This window comes from Adiantum capillus-veneris, chromosome 2 (assembly GCF_014529385.1).
Source record: "Adiantum capillus-veneris isolate H3 chromosome 2, ASM1452938v2, whole genome shotgun sequence".
NCBI classification, from domain to species: Eukaryota; Viridiplantae; Streptophyta; class Polypodiopsida; order Polypodiales; family Pteridaceae; genus Adiantum; species Adiantum capillus-veneris.
The window spans coordinates 139,348,862-139,360,790 of record NC_140932.1 but is presented as its reverse complement, the minus strand read 5'-3'; the positions used below and the strand labels follow the sequence as shown (position 1 = coordinate 139,360,790).

General features: G+C 44.0%; 1 pseudogene; it reads left to right on the top strand.

Moving 5' to 3' along the window:
- The first annotated feature begins 9,003 nt into the window (after window positions 1–9,003).
- The window catches only part of LOC147463732 (uncharacterized), a 30,815-nt pseudogene continuing 27,889 nt past the window's right edge, over window positions 9,004–11,929 (top strand).

Genomic DNA, 11,929 nt, shown 5'->3' with positions numbered 1-11,929 from the left:
AAGCAAATGTAAATATGTTTAAATGAACAAAGTTTTTGTCTTATAAGACTCTCTTTTTCTTTATTGTGCACACATGTTAATGAGTATGCATGGTTTGGATCATGTTTGTGGAGACGACGTCTCCCGAACACCAAGTAGTGCTTGTCACTCTAATATGGAAGATTGATACAGACTAATGTGCAAACATGCTTGCGACAACTAAGGATCTTAAGCACTGTAATACCTATAGCTATGTAGTGGAGCAATAAGCACTACGGGAACGGATACCCTCACGCTTCCTTACATTAGGTGAACAACAATGTATAAGAAGATAGAATAGATGACAATACATAGGAACAGAACACCATCTTCTTCATTAATACACAGCAAAACCCAAGATTACATGAGAATGATATATTGAGAGATATCCACAATGACTAGTATGCCCCGCAAATACACCCGCTGCTCCAGTGCAGATCAAGAACGGTGTAAACCCCGTCTTGTCCCATGATATCCCATGAAGAACTGTCCAAAGCCACATGAAGTCATAGTCTGCAATGTCCGACATCCGCAAGACCCTTAGTGTGCGGCTTATGCCGTAACACCTGGCACGCACAGTGGACTGTGGGAATCCACAGCTTTAGCCTCTCCGTGTTGAAGGCTCTGGTTGCTCCTCCTCCTCACGCTCTGGTGATGATGAAATGTCAATGTAGCCGAACCCCCAAAAATCTTGCTGATGGGCCTTGTAAATATCTGCCAACAACTACGGGTCAATCTCAGCTTCTTTGGCCAAGCTTCCCGTGGAATGAATTGTGTTGGCAAAGAAATAGACTGAGGGGATTGGGGTAAAGGAGCAAGAGGGGTATAAATAGGATAATACCAAGCCAAATAGCGGTTTAGAGCGGGCCAAAATGGTGGACATGGCGAAAGACTGAGTGAAAAAGAGTGAGCAAGGGTCTCCGCCCAAAAACAAATTGTGCGTCGCTCCTTACGTAGATGATGAATGACTCGCTTCAAACGAGAGACACTAGCTTTGGCTTCAGCACATTCTTCGGTAGCTTTTGACCAATCAGAATGATCAAAACCTTCTTGCACAATGCCCTTACCTCTGTCATTAGGAGGCAGCTCAGGTTGGTGCACCATGAGTTGTTGCACTGGTTGCTGAGTTACTGCCATATTGGTCAGTATAGCTCTCCAATTTTGCATTTGGGCCTCCCAAAAATTATGCAAGTCCTGCTGCATCTCCACTGCCGTCGGGATGTGATGCTAAATAATTTGACAGGCTATTCTGAGTTTGCAAGCGAAGGAGCTCATCTTGAATAGAGGAGACAAACACAGAATTAGCCTCTTGTAGAGCTTGCATCTCACTAGCATGCTGCTGGGATGTACTATCAGTGCTGAGTTTTGGCTCTCCAGCTCCCCATTACGAGCCTACAAGTCTGCCACCTTCCATTGAGTTTGGTGACCCGTGCCTCACTCACCGATGCTGACCAAACTGACCGCAAGGAATCCGCCATGCGTTGCAAAAAAGTTCCACATGCCTGGAGCTGATCCAAAGGATTTGCGGTTTGAGCTTCCCAAGGTAAAGGGAATGGAGTCGTTCCCACCGCATCTAGAGCTACCTGAATAGCATCAGGGTTTTCTGGTTGCTAGGGAATATCCGCACTCGCAGAGCCAGTGCCCTCAAGATTTGCAGTTGTCGCACGCTCTTGCATTCTTCGTCGCCAGTTCGCAACTGCGAAATCCTCCGGTAATTGCCCTCGCCCTAAAGACGACGTCCGTCAGCATAGGAGGTGGTGTGGCTATCTGGACCTCATCTTGTCCTTGCTTGCAGGTTGATGTCCCCACAGAGGCTATTTCCAGTGAAACAGGGGTTACCACTACAGTAGAAGCTCCAGGTAAATCCATCACATGGGTAGGCGTGTGAGGTAACTCCTTAATCTGCACAGCACTCTGAGGCTCTGCGGACTGAGCGGTGTTGTGGGCGAGAAATATATCATCCTCAAAGTGACACAAAGATCGAAGGGCAAGAGGAAAAACTTCTCACAAGGGAACCACCAATGTAAGGAGTTGCCCCACCTTTGTATTAGTCGGGGTGCTGCGCCCCATCTGCCCCACCACTCGTTGACACTCAGCCAGCAACCGTTCCCTGACTATCGCTACCCAAGCCACGGGCCTAAAGTTGGCTGAATGCAACACATTAAGAGCTTTAGCAGAGATGGTATACATTTTGGCTTGCAACCAAATAGCTTACAAGATCCAGCGATAGGAATCCCTAATCGCTGCATCAGTGAGTCCTGACAATTTGTATTCCCCGTTCACCTTCAAGCCAAACTCAAGCTCTACCTCTGCACAAGAGGAATAACATGTGAAGCATGAGCAATGCCATTGATAGGCAGACAATAGCACCTTGAAATCCTTTCGAATGTTAATTGAATCTGCTGATTGTTCACTTCCACCATATCTCCAAGAGCCAACTGCTCAATCAATGTAGTAGCATGCGGGTGAACAAGAATACTCTGCCAGTTGAGGTTGGCGAAGATGCGCAACCACAAATCCTGCAACCATGCATCTACCCTTATGAGAGATAGCTATTGCACAAGTGTGAAAGGAATGCACTGAAGCAAAGAAGCCGTCATGGTGGCAAAAGCACACAGGAGAAGAGAAAAACACAGAAACGCAACAGTGTGAAAGCTCTGCAAATAGCACAAACAAAGTATAGGGAATCTGCTGCATACACGAAACCACTCAAAGAGTTCTCAAAATAGGGAGTGCCACGGTGTCGCAACCATCATAACCTTTTTCCCACTTTTTGAGATTGCATGGCAAAGAATCCCAAATCATGATTAAGGTGGCTTTCGGCTCTTGTACCACAGCAAAGGGACACTTAATAGTGGTAGGTGAATAATAATGGCGAAGCCGGAAACCATTCATCGGAACAAAAATCACCTCCCCCCTGTAAATCAGCCAAATAAAATGGAGTCGATCCACATGACTTAAAGATCCAGAATGGCCCAAACCACTGTCATTTCAGCTTCCTGGGCATCTTCCTAAGATGAGAGTTAAATACAAGAACCAATTGGCCCCGCAAAAATTGCCAAGCTTTGGGTCGGTCCAACCATTTTGGGTAGGATTGCAGATCTTGCACCACCGCAAAACTGCGCAATCACTCTTCATATAATTCTTGCAAAACATCCAAATGATAAATAACGGAAGCGTCCGAAAGAAGCCTATCCGCAATTAGCATCTGCAAGTTTGGCACCACATGCTCCACTGGGGTAATAGCCTCCATACCAAATGCCAATTTGAAAGGAGTTATACATGTTAGGAAATAAGACGTAGCTAAATAGATTATTGAGTAGATTACTTAATGGAGAGAGACAGATTTATATACACGAGATTATAGAGTAGAGAGAGAGAGAGAGAGAGAGAGAGAGAGAGAGAGAGAGAGAGAGAGAGAGAGAGAGAGAGAGAGAGAGAGAGAGAGAGAGAGAGAGAGAGAGAGAGAGAGTACACACGATATACGTGGTTCACCCAATGTGGGCTACGTCCACGGGAAAGCAGCCACTCAATGGATTTAGTACTTCAAAACAAGAAGTAGTTTACAAAGGGATTATACCCTTAATGGAGCTCCCGCCTTTCTTCACTCTCACCACCTCACACTCACCTTGTTGCATCAACTTCACACTATGAAATGTGTGTAGAAATGGCCTCCTTTTATAGGCCAAAAGGACTGCCCTCTCTTATGAGAGACAGCCATGTGTAGCCGCCCTTGTGCGAATAAGTCCAAATCGGACCCTCCAATCCGCCCATGTGTGGCCGCCCTTGAGAAGACAAGTCCGCTTTTGAATTCGGCCACCGGCCACCGGCCATTGACTTTCGACCACCGGCCATCGGCCATTGACTACCGGCCACCGTCCAACTGATCGGTTGTTTTCCGACCACTTTCCGGCCGCCGTCCGGCCATAATATTCCGGCGACAAAGAATATTCCGACGAAAAAAAAAAGTCTCAGGGGCCTCCGCCCCCGAAGCCTTTAAAGTTGCCCCTGATTCTTGTCCATGAAAATTTTGGTTTCCGGTGAGTGATTTTCCTTCACGCACGATGGCTTCTCCTCATAATGGGGGCCTTACAAATGTGCGCTTTTACCATAGAAAATTACAAGGGTAAATCAGGCTCCATACTTAACAATACATGTTGCCACTTTATATGCCGTACGATAGGCCCATAATGCGGAAGGAAGTTTGATATCCCAATCCATTCTGTGCAGATTAACTAGCTTTGTCAAGATGCGGATCAATTGCTTATTAGTTGATTCTGCCTGCCCATTTTCTTGAGGATAATATGGAGAAGATTTCCCATGTAACACAAAATAGAATTGCAACATTTTCTCCATCACCTTATTCAAGAAATGGCTACCCCGATCACTCACCAACTCCATATTAGGAAAAGATATCCTTATATAAGCACCCAACAACAAAAATTGCTATATTATCTTTCAAAGGCCATGCTTCCACCCATTTAGTTGCATAATCTGTGGACGTGAAAATATACCAATTACCAGTGCTAGCTGCCACTGGTTTAAATGGTCCAATAAAATCCAATCCCCGTTTTTGAAATGGCTCCAAAGGTAATACTGGCTGTAAAGGCATTCTGGATATCTTAGTAGGTTGCCCCAACCGTTGACAAACATCAATGTTGTACGATATCCCTTGCATCTTTAAATAACGTTGGCCACCATAATCCAGATTGTAGTACTTTCCGCACTGTGATCAAAGCTGCAAAGTGACCCACAGTAATGCCTGCATGAACCTCCTCCAGAACAGATCCTTGCTCTTGTGGCAGAACACATCTTAGCAAACATCCTCCATTGTGCAATAATACAACTTCCCCATCACTATCTCAAAATTCCGGCTACGAGTAGCCATCCAGAACCGTTGATGTCGTGACAAGAATGAAGGCATTTCTCCACTATCGAGAAAATGAAACATCTCCTCATACCAAGTCGAGGGAATGCTGGGAATAACCCGAGATGATTGCGGAACTGGAACCTCATCCGCAACTACTCCTGTCAAAAAGAGAGACGCATCTGGAAATGCATCCGCAACCCCTATCGGTGGCTCGGCAGAATCGAGCCAGGACAGGTAATCAGCAATTGCATGCTGCACTCCGAGATGATGTATGACCTCAAAATCAAATTCCTGTAACAAGAGCACGCATCTGGATAATCTTCCTATCAATTTTTGTTGGTGCACCAGATATAACAGAGTCAAATGATCACATGAAAGAAAAACCGCCGTCTCGACAGATAATGACGAAATTTCTTCACCGAATAAATCAGCCCTAAGCATTCTCTTTCTGTCGTTGAATAATTTTTTTCTACGGGTGATAATCTCTTGCTGGCATAATAGACAGGTCATAATCATCCTTAAATCTGTTCCTGCATCAACACACTGCCAATAGCCTTGTGAAAAGCATCCATAAAAACATGAGAATCCTGACCCCGATTCGGAGGAATCATGATAGGAGCTTTTGACAACTAAATTTTTAATCTCCTATAGGCCAGATCACATTTCGAGGTCCATTCAAAAACTTTGGCATGCGCTGCCTGGTTAAGAGGAATTGCCAAATGTGCCACAAAGCGCAAATGCCTCTCATGCCACCAAGCTTGACCCAAAAAATATCACACACTGCTTTGGATTTGCCGGCGGAGGTGCTTTCATAATTGCTGCTATTTTATCTAGGTCCCCTAAAATACCATCCTCAGAGATCACATGGCCCAACAATCTACCACTCTGTACTACGAACGCACATTTCAGAGGATTTAACTAGATTTCACCTCTCTACATTTCATAAAACATAACCGCAATTGCTTCAAATGCTCTAATTGCGCTCCAAAGACACTGAGGTCATCCAAAAATATTTGCATAAAATATGTCAAGTAAGGACCAAAAGTTTGAAACATATCCCTTTGAAAAGTTGAGGACACATTCCGTAATCCGAACCACATCAATGTGCATGCAAAAACGCCCCATGCTATAATAAAAGCTGTTTTAGCCTGATCCCCTTCAACCATCCAAATTTGATTATAGCCACTAAATTCATCTAGAAAAGAATACATCTCATGACCAGCCACATCATCCAAAATAGAATCCAGAAATGGAAGCGGAAAAGGGTCTGGAATAGTAGCTACATTCAACTTCCTATAATCCACACAAATTTGAATTTTCTTGTTCTTCTTTGGTACGACCACAATGGGAGAAATCTATTTTGGGTTGTCAATAGGGGTAATAAAACCCACTTGCAACAAGCGATCAATTTCCACCTTGACTTGCTTGGCCTCATTCGGATTCATCCTATATGAATGCTGCTTCATTGGCATTGCATCTGGTTTCAAATGAATCTTATGCTGATAAAACCTTGGATCCAATCCTTTCATATCCACATACTCCCATAAGAAAACATCCTTAAATTCTGTCAAAAAATTAATCAAGTCCCCTCGAAATTTTGCCTCAAGTCACCGACTGATACGGATTGGCTTAATCTCCTTCACAGCTCCTAGAAAGATCGTATCCAGTTCATCCTCCTTCACCCTTGTTACTTTACTCATCTGCGCTTCAAACTCACGTTCTGGCCTAATAATCTCCTCCACTGGTTCGGGCATAGGCAAGGCTTTTTCTTGCCCCTCTGGTACTGCCATTTCTTGATCCAAAAAAGACTTCCCCTTCGAAATCGTAGAAACATCTACAAGATAAAGCGAAACTAAATCCGAATTAGCCTCCAAGAATTGCTCCTCTTCATCCTCTTCTAATTCTTCCACCATATTCACTGTCTCCGCTATCACATGCCATGCTCTCTGAACTGGTTATCTGTATGTTCCCAATATCACCCGAACTTTTCTGCGACCCTTTTTAACTGTCAACATGTTTCTCTCCCAAAAATGATTTACCTTGGCTTGGTGTAGCCATGGTCTCCCCAAAATAATATGATAATCCTAATTGTAATCCTCAATATTTAACACCACTAATGAAATAGCGAAGGATAGACAAGCCACATCTAGCACGATGCCTCGAAGCAATCCTGATGGCTGTACGCTTCTCTGATCCGCCATGCAAACTACAAAGGGATCAGGTTCCCAATCACTAAGACCAAAGCACTCACAAGCCGCTTGAGTAATAATATTCACTCCTGCATCTCCATCTAATAGGACTTTGTCGATATACGTTCCATGATATCTTACTAAAATCTCCGGAATGCGTGTATCCGTAGTCCTAGTTGCCGGCAACGGGACTGAATCATCCCGCTCTTTCTCAATTGCCACAACATCGACTTCCATCTCCTTCCTTTCTTTGAACTTCTGACAACAAAGATTTATGAAAATTCAAAACTAGCTTCAATAAAGATCCCAATCACACTTGTAATGGTGAGTTCTAGTGCCTCCTTCCAAACAGAATCCCAATTATCCTCTTCCATGGTATTTGCCATGTTTATGACTTTCCCCTCTTTCTTCTCCGAGGAGGTCGCTGATGGTCCTGATGATTGCAATGGTGGTACTGAAAATGGCATCCATGTTACAATCTTTTTGCATACATCTTCTTGAGTTGCCCAATCCGGAAGCTTAACATTTGATGCTGGTACCACATTTTTGCCAGAACAAGTAATAGCAAAACCACCGGGTCAGATTCCTCCAATCCCTCAATCTAAACCATAGCTACACTTGGATACTTTCTGACAGCATGTTCCTGTTTCTTTCGATCATATTCCAAAGCTTCTAAACACTCCAACCACCAATGCCTATCTCCGAACAGAAAACGTAGGTCTTGGGTCGATTAGGATTTCAGCCACCTCTTCCGCGGCCACGACCCCCCCCTTGACCTCGTCCATCGGCTGGTCCCGGAAAAGGTGTCTCTATTGCATGAGCGTGAGCCAACACCATCGCAGGCTCTTGTCGTGACCGTTGTGACTGCCATGTAGAAGAATCCCAACTCCTATGCCCACGACCATTGTAATAACATTCCACTGTATTATGGGTATTGGCTGTGAAAATTGCACACCATTTCTGATTCATTATGCAATCTTTAGCAGCATGTCCAGGATTCCGGCACTGAGTACACCATAGCTACTTCAAACTCTTTACAATTGCAGAAGATTTTGCAAATCCGCATGAAACACCTTTCCCTTGACGTTGGGAGTTTTTTCGAGGTGCCTCCTCCGACTCTTTCATCGAACTACTGCTGCCTGAATCTGAGGATTCTGAGTCTGCACTCTCCAACTTTGAACTATCACTGCACTTCCTTGAGATTTACGATGAGATTTCTTGCAATCCTTTTTCTTTAATTTCCTCGGTGACTCCGTATCTTCCAAGGCTTCACCTGCTACAACAGCCTGTGCAATAACACTATCCACTGGATTGGTTACCTTATCTACTATTGCCATAGCAATTTTGAGATCCTTATTTAGTCCTCGCAAAAAATAATCATTCAACACCTCGACTGCTGGCCGTTGTGCCTGAGGTACCCACTGCAAGAGCATCCAAAACTTTGCAGCATAATCCTCCACTGGCAACGACTTTTGATGCAACATCCGAAGCTTTTCCAAATGTTGAGGGACCGTCTTTTCCGTTTTGAATTGACAAAAGAATGCTCTAGAACATTCGACATAAGTTTGAAAATGATCATCAGAATACTCTGATAGCCATTTTGCAACTTTCCCTGAAAGTGTGGACTCAAACACCGATCATTGATGGAGAGGAACCACAACACCAGGATGATTCAATCCATACACTTTATTAAATTTCCATAAATGTGCATCAGGATCTTCCTTTGAGCGACCTCAAAAGCGACTATACTTAATCTAACCACCCACCACTAGTTGCACCATAGCACCTTGCCCAACTGTGCCCCCTCCTGGAAAGAGTTACTGAACAATAGGAGGCGAGAATGATGGCAGTGAAACCTTAGGACTGCTTATCGGAGCCTGTGGTGGTCAACATGAGTTGGTGAGAGAGAGCGCACAAGAGGAGGACATGATTGACTACGCAGAGTACGCCGTGCATGCCGATCACGAACCAGGCTTGGCGATGCAGACACATGTTCCTCAGCCTAGGGTGTGGAGAAAACAATTCATCCGAATCACCTCTCCTCCATCGTCTGCCCATGACTGGAACAACAGGGTCAGGACGACCCTATGACCTAGCGCGCATGCATGTTCACAGTAGGTCGCCCATCACGCATCGTAGTCGCCATATGTAATACTTATAGCTCCATAGTGGAGAAATCAGTATTACGGGAATGGATACCCTCACGCTTCCTTACATTAGGTGAACAACAATGCATAAGAAGACAGAATAGGCGACAATACACAGGAACAAAACACCATCTTCTTCATTAATATAGAGCAGAACCCAGGATTACATGAGAATGATATATTGATTGATTAGGAGATATCCACAATGACTGGTATGCCCCCCAAATACACCCGCTGCTCTAGCACAGATCGGGAACGGTGCAAACCCCGTCCTCCCCCATGATATCCCATGAAGAACTGTCCAAAGATGCATGAAGTCCTAGTCTGCAGTGTCCAAACATCCATAGGACCCACAGTGTGCAGCTTATGCCATAACAAGCACCAAATGGACTAGTCATCCATTCTGGAAAGACGTTGTAGGGTAAAATAGGGGTCCTCTACCCGCTAGCAAACAGACTAATGACTAGGCTTTATCTTCTCTACCTCATAGTCGAGGACAACTATGATTTCAAGAGAGAGGTAATGTCATAAAAACTAATAGCTAATACTCCCAAATGATTTTCTCATGTTAAACTGATCATTTAATATGGTGAAGTACCAGGAGAGTAAAAGCTAGAATATTGGTAAGACTGCAGACCGCGGTCTTTGTCAGGGATCCGAAGGAGAGAAAATAGGGATTCAAAGGGAGATAGCTTGCAAAAGAGCAATGTGCTTCAACGGGGCTTAAAAGACCTAAGGTTCAGCTCCATTAAGACTTCCATAGGCTAAGGTTCCAAAAATTAAACCTTTTATCCAATGGCAAAACTGTAGGGGAATTGGATGGTCATGGGCGGGGAAGACTAAAAAGTCTTCCCACATCCCTAGGAAGGATAGGGACAGCCCAATTTGTAGGGGATGAGAGAGAAACACACACACACACACACACACACACACACACACACACACACACACACACACACACACACACACACACACACACACTCCAAGGCTTCCCCTTTACACAAAGGGGATACTTGACACATGTAAGGTTCCTAGGCTAGTTGCCCCCAACCTCCCCAAATCCTATTGGATGGCCATAGAGGTGGACCAATGAGGATTAGGCTAGAGTAAATTTAGTCTAATCAATTTAAAAATGCTAGATAAAAGAACCAATAGAAATTAAGCTCCCTAGAAGACTATTGGACAGTCTACCAAGGGGGCCAATGAGCATTCAACAGCCCAATGGCTTGCCTGATTCCTATTGGCAAGAAGACAAAAAGGTCCAATCAGAGTTTAGATGAATTATTTAAATACCTGAAGCTCTCACAAAAGGGAAAAGGGGGACACATGTCACAAGGCTACCACTTATGCTTCTTAATTGTCATTGGCTAAGCTTTGCATGGGCCAATAGGGTGCCAGCATGAGCAAATAGCAAGAGGGGTTCGACCAAGAGAGAGAGGGGGCTGATTTTGCAAAGGCATTGACACACAAAGACTCACACAACTCATGTGTGGAACAAAGAACTCTCTCTCCTTCTCCAAGCTTTAATGGAAAGCTCATCATCTTCTCCAAGCTTTTGAGAAGGGAGGCCTACACCAACAACTCTTGGCTTTGTGATCCAAATCCAACCAAGATCCAAGCTTCAAGGGCCACTCATCTCCTCTACCATGCTAATTACTAAGCTAAGCTATGCTATTAGAGTGATTATGTGAGGAGAATACTTCTTTCTTCTAAGATACCTCTTCTTCCTCTCACTCTATCCTCATTCCCTGCTAGCTCTCACCATTTTTGAAGGTGTGTGAGGTTTTGGGATTGAGGCTTGGGATAGTAGGTGTGATTGTTGAAGCATAATTTGGTGTATGAAGCTTCCATCTTCATTGCATCAACAAGTTTTGTCAAGGAACAAAAGAAATTTATTGTACAAAAGTCTCCTTTGATTGGAGAAGCTATAATACAAAGCCTTTATGGAGGGGGGGCTGGCTCCATATAAATCCGGTCCTCAACTATTGTCAATTTTTCTATTTCTCTCTCTTTCAAGTATTATCAATGCCAAATTAGCTAGGTGTAAATTGCTATATGGCTTTCTCAATTAAGTACTCTCTCTCTCTCTCTCTCTCTCTCTCTCTCTCTATGCTCATTAGGAACCTGCTCTTAATGAAATGCTCACTATGTTATTAATTTACTCTATACACAAGTTACTAGTGCATTAAGTGTTACAACGTTGGGGCAAGAAATGATGTTTGTTTGGGTAGATTACCTTGTGGAAGGCATACAAGTAGGACAAGCATTATGGCCCGATGTGGACAACCATGCACACATGTCATTAGACAAAGCTTGAAATTTCAAATGCTAAAGAGAGAGAAGAATGACCACAATATACTAGAAACATCTCCAAGGCTAGGATAGTCATGCATAGTTCACATAAGGATACCCCTTACAATGGTCTCTCTCCTCTCCTTTGGAAGTGAAACATCAACAACGGAGATGCCCTTCCATAACTCCTCCAACTTCTCAATGAGGGGCTTGAGGTAAACATCAATATTCACCACTTTGTACTTCCCTGGCACAAGCAATGAAAGAAGTATGTTTCCCTTCTTGGTTGTCTCCCATGGTGGAATTTTATAGTTGATGATCACCACTGGCCAAGTGCTCCGTGATGTAGATTTGGTGCCAAAGTGATTGACACCGTCACTTGCCAACTCAAGCCTCAAGTGCTAAGGCTCTAG